The 20,921-nt window shown below is 44.9% G+C and overlaps 1 protein-coding gene across 1 annotated transcript in view; it reads left to right on the forward strand.

Annotated features, from left to right (window-relative positions):
• The first annotated feature begins 5,874 nt into the window (after positions 1-5,874).
• The window catches only part of LOC135057520 (membrane-spanning 4-domains subfamily A member 4A-like), a 67,595-nt gene continuing 52,548 nt past the window's right edge, over positions 5,875-20,921 (forward strand). The window contains exon 1 of the mRNA XM_063963376.1: positions 5,875-6,009. The gene's annotated coding sequence lies outside the window, so the exon portion shown is untranslated. The remainder of the gene's footprint in view (positions 6,010-20,921) is intronic.

Raw genomic sequence — 20,921 nt, forward strand, 5'->3', positions numbered from 1 at the left:
TGTGTGCATAAGGTGTATATGAAACATAAATGAATTGAGTGAATGTACACACTTTGTTTAATGCACAAAGTTATAAAAAATATTGGCTAAAATTACCTTCAGGCTGTATGTATAAGGTGTATATGAAACATAAATGCATTCTGTGCTTAGATTTAGGTCCCATCACCATGATATCTCATTATGGTATGCAATTATTCCAAAATACGGAAAAATCCGATATCCAAAATTCCTCTGGTCCCAAGCATTTTGGATAAGGGATACTCAACCTGTAATGCACCAACATAAACACACAAAGCACCAAATTAAAAGGGTATCCAACTCAACCTTGAAAAGTAACAAGTCACCCAGTAAGGTATAGTTTTGTCCCAAGTGTGGTGGTTCAGAGGTCAACTAAGATGAGAGCATCTAAAAAACAGATCAATTGCACCCAAGCTGAATGATCTGCTGTTGTTTCTTGCCAAAGGGAGACTCTGAGTCCAGAGCCAACCGTACATCCCCCTAAACCAACTTAACTAAACACCAAAATATCTTGTCAATTAACAGAGACATGCCATCCTCAGACATATTAACGCCATCATCACAGTACAGATGGGAATAACGATACTGAATCAGTGGATGCCACACAACTGTGCCGCCATTGGCCAAAACGTTTACTAACAGCGGAGATCATTTTTTCCCTGGCCTCACCCAATGCTACAAAATCATTACCTCCATTCCAAAAGAATCCAGGCACTTATCAAGACCAAACAAAGAGGCAAAACAGTCAGACCCTCACAATGAGGGCCAGCAACAGAAATCTTGGGGCCCAGTACAATGATATCTCTGGGCCCCCCTTAAATTGTGTGTGTGTGTGTGTGTGTGTGTGTGTGTGTGTGTGTGTGTGTGTGTGAGAAATGGAATAATGTTATTTGCTGCACTATATAAGAAACTGTTAATAAATATCTATATTTATACACATATATTAGTATGTATGTCTCTCCTATATCCCCCACACACTCCACAGTCTGTGTCTCCCTCTCTCCTTCCTTCCTCAATGACTCCATGCTACATTCCCAGCTCCCTCACCTCATCCCAAAGCCCTGTATCCCCTTACCAAGTCACTCTTACCCCAGGGAGACACTCACCTGTTCATCACTCCCCAGTACCTAGACCCAAATAACGCACAGCAGATCCCACCAGAAGTGGTGCTGCTGCCATATCCTGTAACTGCCTGCAACAAAGCTCGATCCAGAAGAGTGGGCGCACACTCACGCCGCACAGTCACTGTGTGTGAGAGGTTCCTGTCACTCTGATTCTGCACACACCACCTACAGCTTGCTGCTCTTTTTGGACAAGACAGCTCACATCAATGCTGGACACTAAGTGGTATAGCCTTGGGACCCATTTGATCCTTGGGGCCCTATATAGGTGTCCACTTTGATCTTCCTGTCGCCGGCCCTGCTCACAAGAAGATGGCTATCATCAGTTATAGCCAACTCAACTCCAATGAAGTCCGAACACCAATGTCACTACCACCAAGATGAAAAACAACACATTTAGGTAGGTCAAAACATTCTACTACTAAAGGGCCCCATACACTTACGCAACATGTCCGTCTGACATGTCGCAGGCGATCACCCCGGCAGCCTCCCGGAGGACAGGATCGCCCAAGATACATTGTATGCTGTCCTTTTGCATACAATGTATCCTGGGCGATCCCAGCCGTGCCCCCAGGTCGGACATGATTGAATGTGCAGCACATTCAATCTGGAGGATCCGATCCGATGCTCACGGGATCGCGCATAAGATCGGATCGAGACACCTCAAAAATGCCCGATTTCACCCGATATATCGGGCCGAATGGATGAAATCGGGCATTATCGTCCTAGTATATAGGGCCCTTAACACTTTCCCTTTGTAGGCATCCAGCAAAGGCTTCAATGGCCCAACCACCTAATGCTATGAGCCCTGGAAAAAAGCAACATACTATAAGCAGAGGTAGACCTTCCTGCCCAAAAAATGAACAAATGGCCATTAATCCATACATCATAAGACCCAAATTGAACACTTACGACAGGGGCAGAGGAAAATATAAATAATCAATTAATAATGGCAATAAAATTTTTGCAAATTACATTTCAGTTTGAACACATTTGGGCTCTATTCACGAAGCAGTAAAAAGTGTGGAGAAGTGAGCCAGTGGAGAAGTTGCCCATGGCAACCAATCAGCTGCTATGTATAATTTTATAGAATGCACTTTATAAATGTTACCACAACAATGATTGGTTGCCATGGGCAACTTCTCCAATGGCTCACTACTCCACTGTTTTCACTGCTTCATGAATAGACCCCAAAAACACAAAAGGTAAACTGAAGGTGTATGGTGAGGGAGAGCAGGGTAAGGTTTCGGGCAAAGAAAAACTGGTAACTTGGCAAGAGATAAAAAGCCCCCCAAAAGGGCAAAAAACAAAACAAAACTGTTGAGGGCTTCATAATATCAATTAGTCTTGAAAGGCTGACTTAAATCCAAATTATGTCTGTCAATACAGACAAAAAATTAAAAATATCTGAAAACTCTCCTTGCTAAGTAAGTGAGTAGGAGGTCCTGAGTAAAGTAAGACAAGGGAAACAAAACAAACATACTGTACAAATAAATAGAGAAAAAGCAAATCGACCATTAACAAGAATATTCGGGGCAAATGTATTGCTTATAACAAGCGAACTCATCAGCAAAACTCCATAATGTGGGATTAAACATACCTGGTGGACTGTAGCCATGCTTATACATAAAAGTCACGAGTAACCCTAAGGCTGTATATCTGTATAGGAAGATGCAGACACTGGCCTGACATGCCGATGACAAAACAGGGCTTACTGTACATGTCAAACGCTCCTGAGTCGCCCTGCCCCACCCCCAACATGCTGCAGCATCTAATGCACTGTGACATAAGCCACAGCACCATCGCTGGGCATGCACATTGCAGCTCTGGAGCATGCCCATTTAAAGAAAAAAAAAAACGTCATCCCTACCTGACCTCTCTGCTCTGCACAAGATCTGCACCTCTCATCCACACACATTACTCACACTCACTTAGCACACACTCACTTAGCATTACAGAACTTTTTCTGGGCTACACCAACTCTATGGAATGCCCTCCCACATACAGTAAGACTCTCCTCTAGTCTCCAAACCTTCAAGCATTCCCTGAAAACTCACCTCCCCAGACGGGATGCAGTCAATTTACCTACAATCAAAAACCCGACAGTCAAAATACCGACAACCATTGGCCAATGATCAAAATTCCGACATAGTCAAAAAACCGACATTAAAAATGTTGACATGGTCAAAATACCGACATTTAACATGTTGACAGGTCAAAAAAATAGACACAAGTTTTTCATGATTTTTTTATTGAAACCGACTTGTTCACACTCTACCATCCCAGTGGACATGGAGGGGGAACGAGGGTACGCGGTACACTTATACGGTGTCGACATTCACACCAATATTTTTTTTTAAATGACTTGTGTCTACTTTTTGTCCTGTCAACAATTTAAATGTCGGTATTCTGACCATGTCGGTATTTTGACCTTGTCGGTATTTTGACCGTCGGTCAATTGTTGTCGGTATTTTGACCGTCGGGATTTTGATTGTAGGTAAATCATACTGATCCCCTTCAGACAAGCTTATCAAATTCTGGACCCACCCACATAACCTTCAATGCCTCCCTATCTAATCAGTGCCATTTCTAGCGGCGGGCGAGCCGTGCAACCGCACGGGGCGCCCGCCGCGGCACTTTGTTACTCCTTATCGCCTCTCCCGAGCGCTCCTGCTCGGGGGGCGGAGTTTCACAGAATGACGCATTGCGTCGTGACGTCACGACGCAAACGCGTCATTTCGCGAAGCTCCGCCCCCCCGAGCAGGAGCGCTCGGGAGAGGCGATAAGGAGATAAGCAAGAAGGAGGAGGCGGCCGGCGCGAGGGACGTGAGGCGGCGGGACCGAAGAGCGGGAAGACGTAAGTATTCTCTCTCTCTCTCCCCCCCTCTCCCCCTTCCTTCCCATCAACTTGAAACCTGCCTGCCGCTGCCGCACTGTGTAAAATGGGGACACCTGCCTATGGGGATACCTGCCTGCCGCACTGTGTAAAATGGGGGCACCTGCCTGTGTACTGTGTAATATGGGGGCATCTGCCTGCGTACTGTGTAATATGGGGGCATCTGCCTGCGTACTGTGTAATATGGGGGCATATGCCTGCGTACTGTGTAATATGGGGGTATCTGCCTGCGTACTGTGTAATATGGGGGCATCTGCCTGCGTACTGTGTAATATGGGGGCATCTGCCTGCGTACTGTGTAAAATGGGGACATCTGCCTGCGTACTGTGTAAAATGGGGATATCTGCCTGCTGCGCTGTGTAAAATGGGGATACCTGCCTGCTGCACTTTGTAAAATGGGGGCACCTGCCTGCTGCACTGTGTAATATGGGGGCACCTGTCTGCGTACTGTGTAATATGGGGGCACCTGCCTGCGTACTGTGTAATATGGGGGCATCTGCCTGCGTACTGTGTAATATGGGGGCATCTGCCTGCGTACTGTGTAATATGGGGGCATCTGCCTGCGTACTGTGTAAAATGGGGATATCTGCCTGCTGTGCTGTGTAAAATGGGGATATCTGCCTGCTGCGCTGTGTAAAATGGGGATACCTGCCTGCTGCACTTTGTAAAATGGGGGCACCTGCCTGCGTACTGTGTAAAATGGGGATACCTGCCTACCGTACTGTGTAAAATGGGGATACCTGCCTTCCATACTGTGTAAAATGGGGACACCTGCCTTCTGTACTGTGTAAAATGGGGACACCTGCCTGCCGCGCTGTGTAATATGGGGACACTTGCCTGCTGTAATGTGTAAAAAGGCGACTTTTTTATTTCCCCCCCCCCAGTGGTGGGTGTGATGATATCAGATGAGGCCATGCCCACTTTAATGAGACCACGCCCATTTGAATCAGGCCACACACCCTTGTCGGGAGCGCGTGTGCGCCTACGGCGCGCGCATGCTTTTTCTTTTTATGGCTATATGGGGGGGGGGCGCATTTTGAAATCTCGCACTGGGAGCCAAATTGTCTAGAAACGGCCCTGTATCTAATTACTGTACATCCCCTCTGTACAGTCCACATATTTTGTTTTTCTTCACTTTCCCATCCTCCTGACCCTTGGGCAACATTGCTGGTTGACTATATCATACAGCCAATTATCTGGCTGGACCATTATCCAATAGGTAGCACCTATCCTTGTGTATCATTGCATATTTCCCTATAGATTGTAACCTTGCAAGCAGCATAACTCCCAACTTATCCCTTCTCTAAAGAGGGACACACGTGTGGTGTAGTCGCGCGCGCTCCCGAAAAGGGTGTGTGGCCTAATAAAGGGGGCGTGGCTTCGCGGAGGACCCGCGATCGCGAGTCACGCCCCCGTTTTCGTCACTCTGTGAGCCGCTGGCATGCCCCCTCTCCCTCTGACTCCAGTGAATAGACGCTGTGCGCATGCGCACAGCATCTATTCACCACTGCTCTGCTAAGCAGGGCAGCGAGAGACAGAACCTCCTAACTGCACCCCCTCCCACCGCGGGACACTGCGGCCCGCGGGTGGGACAGCAGGACAGTCCCCAAAAAACGGGACTGTCCCGCGAAAACCTCCGTATGAAGCAGGGCCTTCCTACCTCTATGTCTGTCTGTTATTACTCAGTTTTGTTCTATTGCTGTTGTTCCAATTGTAAAGGGCAACGGAACAAGCTGAGCTGCATAAGAAACTGTAACTAAATAAATAAATGAGATATGGGCAGGAAACAAGTGGCAGGAAACAAAATGATTTCAGTTGGGGAGCAGAATGAGTGAATTTGGAATTGTACAGTGTTACGCTGCACACACCGGAAGGTGGAGGTTTTGAACAACAGAAGTCAGAGTAACTGGGGTTCTTTGCTAGCATTTCATTTTGTTTCTTCTCTGTGACGCTCAAGTGGAATACACAGCTCTGGTATAGTATTTTATTGCTGCATACATATATTCATTTTTATATACCGCGTCTGCATATTAGGACACTGGGCGAGGGGAAGGGTACAAGTCATTATTGTCATGCCCAATGATTTGTGGCAATGGGTAAGGGACAGGATCATAAGGACACCAATTTATGGAAAGAGACACAGTAGAAAATGTAACATTGTTTATGATGGGCATGGTACATGGTTCCCTTACTGAGATAATGACACATATATATGTATAATATATTATATATCTATATAATATACCTATATATACACACAATATATAATATAGATGTCATTATCTCAGTAGGCGACCCACAAATGTGGGATTTAGAATTTTGGATAAGGGATACTCAACCTGTAATACTAATGATATTCCAACTGCAAAATAATTAGCACAATAGGGATGATCAAATAAAAAATAATGTCATCATTTTGATAAGAACATTTGATTTGAAAAACCTAATTTGATTAACCCTACATACATTTGTTATTATCTTAAATGTACAAGTTATAGTGGAACAGAAATGATTTTATTTTCTTGTAGCCATTGTGGTTAGAAAAAAGTAAAGAGGAAGATAAGATGCTGATCATACTGATAGCAAAAAAAAAAGATTCTAACTCTCTCAGGGGAATTCAGTTAATCACGGGTCTAACTGATGGTTTAGCTCCTGGGTTTAGAGCCCGGAGCTAGTCACTGACTGCCCGCAGTAAGCTCTGAGGTTGCTTGTGGATTTCTGTTTGCACCTCAGGGGGTTGTTGACAGAAATCCTCAATATGTGGACCCTTGGAGCTTACTATGAGCTTACTACGCGCAGTAATTACATAGCTGTGAGCACTTAACCCGGAATCTCTTTACCATGGGATATAAATGATTAGCTCCCTCCAGGCACATAACCTGGGAGCTAAAAGTCAATGATAAGTCCCGTGGCTCATTGAATTTCACCCTTCAAGTCTTCAGCTGTTTAATGACAAGTCCAAGTGTGTTTTATAAATAACTAGCTGGAGTACCTGGCATTGCCCGGGATTTTAAAAATGTCTTTAAAAAAAAATAAATGTAGATATTAAACACACAGTATAAATAACATTGTAGATAGCTGAATACCTGTGCTTTGCTACGGGATGAGGATAGTAAATTAGAATGTTAGTTGTTCGTTAATTTATGTTGGTTGGAGATCTAGTATATAGGCATATCTTGTTTCCCTGATGCACTTTCTGTAGTGGCCGGACCCCTTTTTGGTCCCCCAAGGGACCCTGCTCTTCCCACTATACAACACTCAGTCTGTGGCTTCCTGCTGCCTCCATTCCCCTCCTCACATCATGTCAGTGCCCCTGTGAAATGAGCGTTTTTTTTACAGTTTCTTAAATAGTGCAGCACATTATGTATCTCCTGATATACTCTGTGCTGCTGGGGGACCGTGCTACTTCAACTATATAATTGTCAGTGTGTGGGTTTGTGCTTCCTGCATTCCCCTCCTCACATCATGTCACTGGCCCTGTCACATGCAGCCCTGTCATCACTGATATATCATGCATGTCCTGATATAGTCTGTGCTGCTGGCCCATCCCTAGGAGTGCTAGTGGTGTGTTGCCCCCCCAGTGTTTGTTCCCAGCGTTTTAGTCATATGTGTACCAAGTTTGGAGTAAATTGGTCCAGACATTCGGGAGTTATGCTGTCTCCTGAAATACTCTGTGCTGCTGTCCACAGGGTTGCTAGGGGTGTCTAACCCCCACAGAGTTGGTTCCCAGATTGTAAATCAGATGTGTGCAACCAAGTTTGGTGTAAATTGCTCCAGGTCTTCCAAAGTTTTGCTGTCTGCTGACATACTCTGTGCTGCTGTCCCACCCCTAGGGGTGCTCGGGTGTCTGCTGACCCCCACAGTGTTTGTTTCCAGAGTGTAAGTCATATGTGTACCAAGTTTGTTGTAAATTGCTGCAGGTATTGCAGAGTTATACCGCTTTCACATCGCTAATGCCGGATCCCACCCAGTAAAAGAAACGTGTCCTTACCTGGTGGGATCCGGCATTTGCTCCCTTCTGCTGGCTTTCCGACCCGGCAATATACCGGGTCGGTTGCCATAGCAGCAGGGGGGCGCAGCAGCAGCAGGGGCCGGGGTGGAGGCGGCGCTGGGAGATGAGCTCATCTCCTGCGCTGCCTCTCCCTATGCTGTGAATGGGAACCGTGTTGCATCGACACGGCTCCCATTCACACCGCATCTGACCCGGTAATCAACCCGGGTATAATCCTTCTTTTATACCGGGTTGAATTACCGGGTCAGGCGACCCGCTAATTCACAGAAAGGGCCTTCACATCGCACACTGACCCGTGTCGACACGGCAATATGCCGTGTCGATACCGGGTTATTTGTGCGATGTGAAGGGGGTATTATGCTGTCTGATGAAATACTCAGTGCTGCTGCCTCACCCCTAGGGGTGCTAGAGGTGTCTTTCCCCCCACAGTGTTTGTTGCCAGATTGTAAGGCATATGTGTACAAATTTTTGAGTACATTGCTTCTGCAATTCCAGAGTTATGCTGTCTCTTGATATACTCTGTGCTGCTGATTTCAAATTGTTTTAGTAGCCTCCGCCGTGTTTTAATACTCTCATATGTAAAATTTCATGATCTTCACTTGTAAACTGTGGATTTGTATAGAAAGACAAAAGGACAGAAGGACACATTTTCATTTTTATATATTAGATTATCACATTTAATTTACGTGCTTATTCTTACCATACTGTGCAGGTCAGCCTCCTAATATTTTATTAGTGTGATTTTTGTGACTGTGAATTTTTATTCTAAATTAATCAGTAAATTAATTACTCAGTGATTTCAACCCTTGTTGCTAATCTTTGGCTACTAATATTATATTCTTGTTTTCTGGTCTTTTGTCTTAGTCGTTGCAAGGCAGATTCTTGTCTTTTTTGGATTCTAAATGAATCAATGCATTTCAGGAATCCCTGTCTATTAATGTTGTACTCTTGTTTTATGACCTTTATCTTAGACAGATTCTTGTCTTTTTTATTTTAAAGTACAGTAATCAATAAATTTCAACCCTTGTCGGGAATCCTTGGCTATTGTACCCTTGTTTTATGCATTTTGTCTTAGTGGCTGTAAAAAGATTGTGATTTGTAATAATGATAATAATTTAATTTATATAGCCCTCTTTCTACAATAGGACTCAAGGCGTTAAACAGAATTAAAATGTAATATTGCGCTTACACTGTACAAAGATGCAAAGGTTTTGAATGCCAAATTTTCATATGGTCAAATACATGGAATATGAAACCAAATGGGGGAATGATCCCTTGGATGGTATAGCTATAAAAGAAAGTGAACAATAGTGCAAGTACGCCAATATAAGAAATAATTCCTTTTAATGATCTGTATATTGAACTCACAAACGTAGGTTTTTTGAAAGCATGTCACAGTAACGGTGGTTCACAATTAGGAACAGTTGATGACTTCCATGCTTCTTTCTTATGACAAAATTAGGAAAAGCTAGAAGATAATAAAAAAAGTGCAATAGTGCAAAACCTGATGTGCAAAATGAACAATTTAATTAGCACCAAATGCACTCACAAAACATAAAATTTAAAGGAACTTGTAATAAAAAGCTGGATAGATGGAGTCACATATACTTATCAAGAGATAAGTCTCGCAGAGGTCCCACAGAGTTCTGGATACTCGAAGGGGTTTCTCAGAGAAATTCTAGTTCCATTCAATCCAACAGTAGCCACGGCCGCTTAATTCACTTCGAACCAAAGGGTTCTTCCTCAGAAGCGTTTAGTGGCTGAATGAATTTCAGAGGTATATATATATACCCCTGTTCATTATTCTGAACAATCTCAGGTGTGTAATTAAATCACATGTATTCATTAAACCGACCTGTGCCGGCATCCCAAGCAGGAAGCGGCGGTATGCATTCCACAGCATAGCGCATCACTTCCTGTCCCGGAAGTCAGAGCTAGTGACGTGACGGACTAGGAAAAAACACAGGAAGTGACGTTGTGCGTTCCATCGGCCTGCACGTCACTTCCTGATCATCCCGCTGAATGACACAATACAAAATAAACAATATCAACTTTTAACTGATGTGGTCATGCGTTCCAATAGGAGTCCGTGCATCCTGAATTATGCGTGCGGAGTGCATTCCAGACGGATAGCTGAGGTGAAATTCATATGTCTCCAACAAAGATTTTTTAGAAGTCCAATGAGTCCAAGCAAATGATACCCCCCCAAAAAAAAAAATAGTAATAATTAGCAGAATGGAAAATTACCAGATAAAACATGAACAAATAATAAAGGATGGAATTTTTTAATTACATTTTTTTTATAAAAGACTACGTTAAAAACCACTTCATTTAAAAATCTGTGTTCAGACCCTTTGGTTGAAGGGTACCTAAATTAAAAATCCATCTAATTTCTGACTTTGCCAACCTACTCTCCATATCTCTTGTTTTCCAGGTCGGCTTGATTTGTTGGATCCCCAAAAAGCTTTTTATTTGACACTCTTTCTTAGCATGAAAATTCTTAAAATGGTTAGAGAGTGAGTGAGACTCCAAGCCCTTGCGTATATTATATATATGTTCGGCAAGACGTGTTTTTAAATTTCTACTCGTCTTGCCGACATAAGCAAGGCCACAAGTACACTCAATGATATAGATAATATTTTTAGAGTGACAGGTGATAAAATCCTGAATGTTATGAGTTTCACCATTTACAGTAAAGTTGGTGAATTTATTTATTGGACTTTTGACTGTTCGACACATTAGACATTGTCCACACCTATGAAATCCCTTCATTCTAGTGCTGACTCTGGTTCCGTCTTTTAAAGTGCTTCTAACTAATTTATCTTTAAGAGATGAAGCTTTTCTATATATGAATGTTGGACCTTCAGGTATTATCTTTCCCAGAACTGGGTCCTTTTTTAAAAGATGCCAATTTTTCTTAAAGATGTTTTCAATATCCTTAAACAAAGGATTATATTGACTTATGAATGCCCAATTAGTCTTATTCTCATCGGTACTTATTTGTTTGGGCTTTTGTATAAGAAGGTCCGATCTCTTGATATTTCCAACTTTACTTTGTGCCCGGTCGAGTAATCTCTCGGGGTATCCTTTAGATAGGAATCTCTCAGTGGTCTCTTTTATTTGATTCTCACATACTACTGAGTCAGTACAATTTCTTTTTATTCTCATGTACTGGCTGAAGGGAATACCTTCTAACCAATTATGATGATGGGAACTTTCTCTTTCTATATAGCTGTTCAAATCAGTTACTTTTCTAAAGGTCTTTGTTTTAAAAACACCATTTTCTACATAAATACATAAATCTAAAAATGCAATTTCTTCCACAGCAGCGATCAGATCTGAATTAGGCCCACTGTTGGAACAAAAACAGGCCCAATTCACATAATTTTTGCTGTCTCTGTGGTCTCTGCAATGTCACCTGACAAAGGTTTCATTTCCCCAGAATTACATGATTTTACATGAGTAAACAGAACCTATTAGTCTCTGAGGATAGAGAAAAAAACTCTCTCTTCTAAGTCACGATGGTGAAAAATGTAATAGTCTGTGACTTCCAGGCATCAGGGATATTCATTCCAGTCTCTCTTATGTTTTAAAGTGGCAATCATTTAAAAGGCAAAACCAGGTTGTTTTTGCTTTTTTAAATGAGTGCCCCTTTAAAACATTGGGCAGACTTGCTGGACTCTCGCCAATTACTCCAATTCACAGGCTATTACATTTTCACCAATATAATAACTACAGTGTGTGAAGATTAATCTAATCTTTCTCATTTTCTACACGTTAGCCTGGGAAAGCTATTAAGAAAATTATACCTTGTTGATTATGACTATGCAATATGTATATTTTACCATAGGGAATGTTGCATGTTCACTCGAGTTCCTAAATGGGAAGATTCCCATAGTAGCTGACCCTTAGTTCCCTCTTACATACTAGTGACTTGATGCGTTGTGTCCCCCTTCTATTGTGTCAGACCATAGTGTTCTGTACAGTGCTTCAAATCTGCCAGAACTCATAGCAGATTCTTATTGGATTTGCGGCAGGATAGGGGTATCAATGGTGGATGAAAAATGGCACTTAAAACCGATGCCTAGTAAATACTGATTTTTTGGACAGTAATTTGTAAGAAAGAGCGGGTTCGGTTCCACGAGAACCGATTCCCCCCCCCCGAACTTCATGTTACGAGCTCGGATCCAAGCCTGGCTCGGGACTTCCCGCCAGACTCGGAAACCAGAACGAGGCAAAACGTCATCATCACGCTGTCGGATTCTCACGGGTTTTGGATTCCATATAAGGGGCACCAACATTGCTGCCATTTTCACTCCAATCCTGGAGAGTGTAGCGAGAGGACATGTCTCTCTCCTCAGTGTCTGTCAGTGTCTGTCTGTGCGGGAAAGTGGTGCGGCGACTTGCTCTGTTTTATGTGTGTCATTCCAGTGCTGTGTTGTGCTGCATCAGTCCAGTGGTGGTGTCTTGTGCTGCATCAGTCCAGTCACAGTGGTGCTGTGTTGTCCTGCATCAGTCCAGTGGTGGTGTCCCTGTGCTGCCGTATAAGTCCAGTGGTACTGCCATATATATCCAGTGGTACTGCTGTATATGTCCAGTGGTACTGTTGTATAAATCCAGTCCAGTGATACTGCCGTATATGTCCATTGGTACTGCTGTATAAGTACAGTGGTACTGCCATATAATTCCAGTGATACTGCCTTATATATCCAGTGGTACTGCCGTATAAATCCAGCGGTACTGCCGTATAAATCCAGTCCAGTGGTACTGCTGTATAAGTCCAGTGGTGCTGCCATATAATTCCCGTGATACTGCCGTATATGTCCAGTGATACTGCCGTATATGTCCAGTGGTACTGCCGTATAAGTCCAGTGATACTGCCGTATAAGTCCAGTGATACTGCCGTATAAGTCCAGTGGTACTGCCATATAATTCCAGTGATACTGCTGTATATGTTCAGTGGGACTGCCATATAAATCCAGTCCAGTGATACTGCTGTATGTGTCCAGTGGCACTGCCGTATAAGTCCAGAGATACTGCCGTATAAGTACAGTGGTACTGCCATATAATTCCGGTGATACTGCCATATATGTCCAGTGGTACTGCCGTATATGTCCAGTGGTACTGCTGTATAAATCCAGTGTGTCACACTCGCGCCGCTGCGGCTGCCGCGCTTACAGCTCCGGGTGCGCTGGGTCTCCGTTGCCGCCCCCCCCCCCCTCCCCCCCCGGTGGGCACCGGATTGTTGCATCCTGCTGGCGCTGCCTCCGGCGGGTTCCCGGGGTGTGGGCGCCGCCATTGTGCCTGGCGTTTACGGGAGTGTGGTGGGCGAGTGACGTCATCGGCCCCTTCCGCCAATTGGGAGAGAGCGGAAAGTTCAAAGGAAGACGCCGTGCAGAGCTCTTCTATGATCACCAGTGCTAGCAGCGTTCAGTGACTTCTCTAAACTGAACGTCTCCTGTGTACTAGCTTCTCCTGTGTACTAGCGTTTGCAGAGTATCTCAGTGGAACATTCCTTGTGCTTCCAGGGTTTGCAGAGTATCTCTCAGTGGAACATTCCTTGTGCTTCCAGGGTTTGCAGAGTATCACCTAGTGGAACATTCACTGTGCTACCAGCGTTACAGTGTATCACTCAGTGGAACAATCACTGTGCTACCTGCATTACAGTGTATCACTGAGTGGAACAATCACTGTGCTACCAATGTTACAGTGTATCACTCCGTGGAACATTCACTGTGCTACCAGCGTTACAGTGTATCACTCAGTGGGACATTCTCTGAGTTACAGTGTTTCTCTTAGGGGGACACCTCCTGTGTTTCCTGTATTACATGATATTTCCAAGTGGAAAGCCTTCCATACTTCCAGAGTTACACTGAATCTCAAATCCTCATTCATTTCTTCAGCAACGCTCACAAGTTCTTCATTCTTCTGTGTGCTTCACCATCATTCTCAAATCCTCATTCATTTCTTCAGCAATGATTACAAGTTCTTCATTCTTCTGTGTGCTTCACCATCATTCTCACACCCTCATTCATCTCTTCAGCATCGCTCACAAGTTCTTCATTCTTCTGTGTACTTCACCATCGTTCTCAAATCCTCATTCATTTCTTCAGCATCACTCACAAGTTCTCCATTCTTCTGTGTGCTTCACCATCGTTCTCAAACCCTCATTCATCTCTTCAGCATCGCTCACAAGTTCTTCATTCTTCTGTGTGCATCACCATCGTTCTCAAACCCTCATTCATCTCTTCAGCATCGCTCACAAGTTCTTCATTCTTCTGTGTGCTTCACCATCATTCTCAAATCCTCATTCATCTCTTCAGCATCGCTCACAAGTTCTTCATTCTTCTGTGTGCTTCACCATCGTTCTCAAATAATTTAATTAGTCAGCATTATACGCCAGTTACTATGGCTAGTTCTGCATGAGGAAAACCTTCTACCGGCCATCCCTGCTACGGCCCAGCTGTGGTTCCTCCTTCCGATCATCGGAAGAACCCCCGAGTTCTCAACAGTCCAGGTCAGTGACAGTATACTCAGGCCACATGAACCCGGGGGATCGGAACCCAGAATCAAGTGCCATCCAAAACTTAGTTCCCGAGTTCAGAGTCAGGAGGCGGCACAGGGCCAGGAGAAGCAGTATCTCCAGGAATTATCCGGCCGGCTGGATCAAATTCAGGCTTCCCTTGATTCTGTAGTTCCGGCTCCAGTTCCAGTATCCGCACCACTGGATGCCACCAGTAATGTTCAATCCTTGTCCGGAATCAGGTCACGCCTTCAGCTTCCCACTCCCTCTCGCTATAATGGGAATCCAAAGAATTGCCGTGGTTTTCTCAATCAATGCGAGGTGCATTTTGAACTTCTCTCACACAACTTCCCCACGGATCGTGCCAAAGTGGCATACATTATTTCCTTGATTGAAGGTTCAGCGTTGGATTGGGTGTCTCCGTTGTGGGAGCGATCTGACCCTTTGGTTTCCAGTTACACCAATTTCATCGCGTCATTCCGAAGGATTTTTGACGAGCCCGGCAGAATGACTGCTGCTTCCTCGGACCTGCTCCGAGTCCGTCAAGGCTCCCGTTCAGTGGGACAGTATGTGATTCACTTCCAGACCATAGCCTGGGAACTACGCTGTAATAATCATGCTCTCCGGGCCGCTTTCTGGAACAGGCTCTCCGACCGTCTAAAAGACGAGCTGGTCACTAGGGATCTGCCAGATTCCTTAGAACAGTTGATCTCACTTTGCGTTAAGGTGGATCTCCGCATGCGGAACGAGGTGGCGAACGTAGTCGGTCGGATCGATCCAGATTCCGGTCTCTCCCGTCTATGCAAACAGTTACCCCAAGTTCGGATGAACCCATGCAAATCAATCGATCCCTGCTGTCCCCAGAAGAACGACAGTACCGTCGTGAGGGTAAACTCTGCCTCTACTGTGGAGCCGCGAATCACTTTAGCAAATACTGCAAGTCCCGTCCGGGAAACGGGCAGTCCTAGCTTGTTCCGGAGAAGTCGAGTTAGGGGTTACATCTAAATCTTCTCCGACAGTGGATTGTTTACTCTCCGTGTCTCTGTTTTCTGAGTCTATAGCTAAACCTGTTAAAGCCCTGCTGGACTCTGGGGCTGCAGGGAACTTTGTTTCTCTTTCTTGTGTTCAGAGTCTGGGTTTACAGTTACAGTCTGTCAAACGACCTATTACGTTGACCGCCATCAATGGTACCAAAATATCTAATGGTCTTATTACAAGTCGCACAGAGCCAATCAAGCTGCAGGTCGGAGCTCTGCATCAAGAACATCTGGAGTTCCTCGTAATTCTGGAGATGCCTCACGATCTTGGCTTAGAATTCACAATCCTCACGTCGACTGGAAGTCGTCACAAATAGTGTCCTGGAGTTCGTTTTGTCACTCTAATTGTCTCACTCCTTTTAACCCGCTCCGTGCATCTTCCAAGTCGGATGAGGAGCTTATTCCAGTGGCCTATCGGGAGTTCTCAGACGTATTTTCAGAACAGGCGGCCGATCAGTTACCACCGCATAGACCCTGGGACTGTCCCATTGAGCTTATCCCAGGGAGAATGCCACCTCGGGAACGCACATATCCCTTATCATTACCGAGACCCAAGCTATGTCGGACTACATCAAGTATAATCTGCTGAAAGGATTCATTCGCCCCTCTACATCCCCGGCTGGAGCAGATTTCTTTTTCGTGAAGAAGAAGGACGGAGGGTTAAGACCATGTATTGACTATCGTGGCTTAAACGATATCACCGTTAAGAACAAATACCCTCTAGCGCTAATCACGGAGCTATTTGATAGACTTCGTGGAGCCCACGTTTTCACTAATCTCGACTTAAGAGGAGCCTATAATTCAATACGTATCCAACAGGGGGATGAATGGAAGACGGCCTTTAATACCAGGGACAGGCATTACGAGTATCTGGTAATGCCGTTTGGCCTCAGCAATGCCCCTGCCGTTTTTCAGGGATTTGTAAATGAACTGTGTACTTGGATGACATTCTGATATTTTCTAAGAATCTTGCAGAGCACAGAGTACAGGTCAAAGAAGTACTTCTTCACCTACGAAGGAATCGTCTCTACGGCAAGATTTCTAAATGTGTCTTCGAGGTCCCTTCAATTCCATTCCTCGGATATGTCATCTCAGGTACGGAGCTTCGCATGGATCCGGAGAAACTCACTGCCATTCAGGACTGGACTCAGCCTCTCTCCTTGAAAGCAGTACAAAGATTTCTGGGCTTTGCAAATTACTAGCTGAAATTTATAAAGGGATTTTCTACCATTGTTGCACCTATTACTGCCCTAACCAAAAAGGGGTCTGACCCAAGTCACTGGTCTTCAGAAGCTGAAGTAGCGTTTGCCCGGTTGAAATCAGCCTTAATGTCTGCTCCGGTACTCCAACAACCAAATTTTCTAAACCATTCTTCTTGGAAGTCGATGCTTCTTCAGTAGGCATCGGTGCCGTTCTTTCACAGTACTCCTCTGATGGGAAGTTACATCCATGTGGTTTCCATTCTCGTAAGTTCTCTCCTGCTGAATGAAACTACACCATTGGAGATCAGGAGCTTTTAGCAATAAAATCTGCCCTAGAAGAATGGAGGTACTTATTGGAAGGTGCTAAACACCTAATTACGATCTATACCGATCACAAGAACTTGTTGTATATCAAGAGGGCCCAGTGCTTGAATTCCCGGTAAGCTAGATGGGTGCTCTTTTTCACTCGATTCTCGTTCGTTATTAAGTACCGGGACTCTCAACGCTAAGGCTGATGCTCTGTCTCGTTCTTTAACGGCCTCGGATGAGGAGAATAACTTTGAAAAAAAGTTTGATTCTCAGTCAAGTCTCTATTTCAGCAGCTCCCACTACTCTGGGTCCTCCTCCTGGGAGAATGTCTGTACCAGTTGAATTTCGTCCAAAGTTGCTGCAGTGGGCTCATATCTCCAAGTTTTCCAGTCATCCTGGTGTTCAAAAAATGTGTGAATTTCTACGAAGGTCATATTGGTGGGACACCATGAAGAAGGATATACAAGATTATGTCAACTCATGTCCTCAATGTGCTCAGCACAAAACTCTTTGTCTGCCTCCTGTGAGGTTGCTTCGTCCACTGTCCATTCATAAGAAACACTGGACCCATATTTCCATGGACTTTGTTATCGAATTACCCCTCTCCAAGGGTTACAATACCATCTGGGTGATTATTGACCGCTTACCTAAAATGGCACATTTTGTTCCGTTGTCCGGGTTAGCAACGGCTCCCAAGTTGGCTTTACTATTTATTCGTGAACACTTCCGCCTGCACGGTTACCTCGGGAGATAGTCTCTGATCGAGGGGTACAGTTCACTGCTAGATTCTGGAGGGCCCTCTGTTCAGCTTTACAAATAAAACTCAAGTTCTTATCTGCTTACCATCCATAAACAAATGGGCAGACTGAACGCGTCAATCAAGATTTAGAGACTCTTCTCCGCGTTTATCTTTCTCCTTCGCAGGACAATTGGGTGGAACTGTTACCCTGGGCCAAGTTTGCCCATAACCATCTGTATCACTCTTCCACTGGTGAGTCTCCATTCTTCATTAATTAAGGATTCCATCCACGAGTCCCAGAATTACCCATCTCTCCTTCGGAGGATGTTCCTGCTGCAGCTTCTACTCTCCAGCACTTCAGTCAAATCTGGAGTAAGGTTCATGCTAATCTCAAAAAAATCTCTGGCCGCTAAAAATTATTTGAGGATAGAAAACGGCAAGCAGCTCCTCAATACAAAGTTGGTGACAGGGTATGGCTCTCTACCTGCAATTTTCGTTTAAGAGTGCCCGCTATGAAGTTTGCTCCGAGGTTCATCGGTTGTCTGCAAATTGGGGTTGCTTTCCCAATTTCGGGTACCAAATTCGTTCCATGTTTCTCTTCTTCATCCCCTCATCTTAAATCGGTTCCAATCAGAGTCTCCTAGGCCGACCTCGGTAGAGACTGAAGCTGGAACAGAATTTGAAATCAAAGCTATTCTTGACTCTCGTTATCTTCACAAGAATTTACAGTATCTGGTAGAATGGAAAGGTTATGGTCCTGAGTAGAGGAGCTGGGTCAAAGCTTCTGAAGTCACTGCTCCCCGACTAGTCCGGATCTTTCATTCTAAGCATCCCACGAAACCAGGAAAGTGTCCAGGGTCCACTCCTAGAGGAGGGGTTACTGTCACACTCGCGGCGCTGCGGCTGCCGCGCTTACCGCTCTGGGTGCGCTGGGTCTCTTGGCGGTTGCTGCCCCCGGTGGGCACCGGGTTGTTGCGTCTTGCTGGCGCTGCCTCTGGCGGGTTCCCAGGGTGTGGGCACCGCCATTGCGCCTGGCGTTCATGGGAGCGTGGTGGGCAAGAGACGTCATTGGCCCCTTCCGCCAATTGGGAGAGAGCGGAAAGTTCAAAGGAAGACGCCGTGCAGAGCTCCGGCGCCTGAGTATCGTCTCTTCTATGATCACCAGTGCTAGCAGCGTTCAGTGAGTTCTCTAAACTGAACGTCTCCTGTGTACCAGCGTTTGCAGAGTATCTCTCAGTGGAACATTCCTTGTGCTTCCAGCATTTGCAGAGTATCTCTCAGTGGAACATTCCTTGTGCTTCCAGCGTTTGCAGAGTATCACTCAGTGGAACAATCACTGTGCTACCAGCGTTACAGTGTATCACCTAGTGAAACAATCACTGTGCTACCAGCGTTACAGTGTATCACTCAGTGGAACAATCACTGTGCTACCTGCGTGACAGTGTATCACTCCGTGGAACATTCACTGTGCTACCAGCATTACAGTGTATCACTCAGTGGGACATTCTCCGAGTTACAGTGTTTCTCTTAGGGGGACACCTCCTGTGTTTCCTGTATTACATGATATCTCCAAGTGGAACGCCTTCCATACTTCCAGAGTTACACTGAATCTCAAATCCTCATTCATTTCTTCAGCAACGCTCACAAGTTCTTCATTCTTCTGTGTGCTTCACCATCGTTCTCAAATCCTCATTCATTTCTTCAGCAACGCTCACAAGTTCTTCATTCTTCTGTGTGCTTCACCATCATTCTCAAATCCTCATTCATTTCTTCAGCATCGCTCACAAGTTCTTCATTCTTCTGTGTGCTTCACCATCGTTCTCAAATCCTCATTCATTTCTACAGCATCGCTCACAAGTTCTTCATTCTTCTGTGTGCTTCACCATCGTTCTCAAATCATCATTTAATTCTTCAGCATTATACGCCAGTTACTACGGCTAGTTCTGCATGAGGAAAACCTACAACCGGCCATCAATGCTCCGGCCCAGCTGTGATTCCTCCTTTCGATCATCGGAAGAGCCCCCGAGTTCTCAACACTCCGAACCCAGGTCAGTGACACAGTAATGCCGTCGTATATATGTCCAGTGGTACTGCCGTATAAATCCAGTGGTACTGCCATATAAATGCAGTCCAGTGATACTGCCGTATATGTCCAGTGGTACTGCTGTATAAGTACAGTGGTACTGCCATATAACGCCAGTGGTGCTGCCGTATATGTCCAGTGGTACTGCCGTATAAGCCCAGTGATACTGCCGTATAAGTCCAGTGATACTGCCGTATAAGTCCAGTGGTACTGCCATATAATTCCAGTGGTACTGCCGTATATGTCCAGTGGTACTGCCGTATAAGTCCAGTGGTACTGCCATATAATTCCAGTGATACTGCCGTATAAGTCCAGTGGTACTGCTGTATAAATTCAGTACAGTGATACTGCCATATATGTCCAGTGATACTGCCATATATGTCCAGTGATACTGCCGTATATATGTCAAGTGGTACTGCCGTATAAGTTGTTTTAAGCGCCATCCTGTCTGCCACTGCAGTGCTACTCCTAGATTTGCCAGGTGTTTGTGCCGCACACTTGTGTCGCTTAGCTTAGTCATACAGCTACCTCATTGCACCTCTTTTACTTCTTTGCATCATGTGCTGTTTGGGACTAGTTGTTTTAAGTGCCATCCTGTCTGCCACTGAAGTGCTACTCCTAGATTGGCCAGGTGTTTGTGCCGCACACTTGTGTCGCTTAGCTTAGTCGTACAGCTACCTCGGTGCAACTTTTAGGCCTAAAAACAATATTGTGAGGAGTGAGGTGTTCAGAATAGACTGGAAATGAGTGGAAATGAATGCTATTGAGGTTAGTAATACTGTAGGATCAAAATTACCCCCAAATTCTGTGATTTTAGCTATTTTTATGTTTTTTTCCAAACACACCCAGATCCAAAACCAAAACCCGAAAGGGTGGTTTTGGCAAAACCTATCCAGATCCAAAACACAAGCAGGGATCCACATCCAAAACCAAAACACAAAAAGTGCCCGCCGCACATCTCTAGTAATTTGCCATCAATGC

Source organism: Pseudophryne corroboree, chromosome 3, assembly GCF_028390025.1.
Source record: "Pseudophryne corroboree isolate aPseCor3 chromosome 3, aPseCor3.hap2, whole genome shotgun sequence".
Classification (NCBI taxonomy): domain Eukaryota; kingdom Metazoa; phylum Chordata; class Amphibia; order Anura; family Myobatrachidae; genus Pseudophryne; species Pseudophryne corroboree.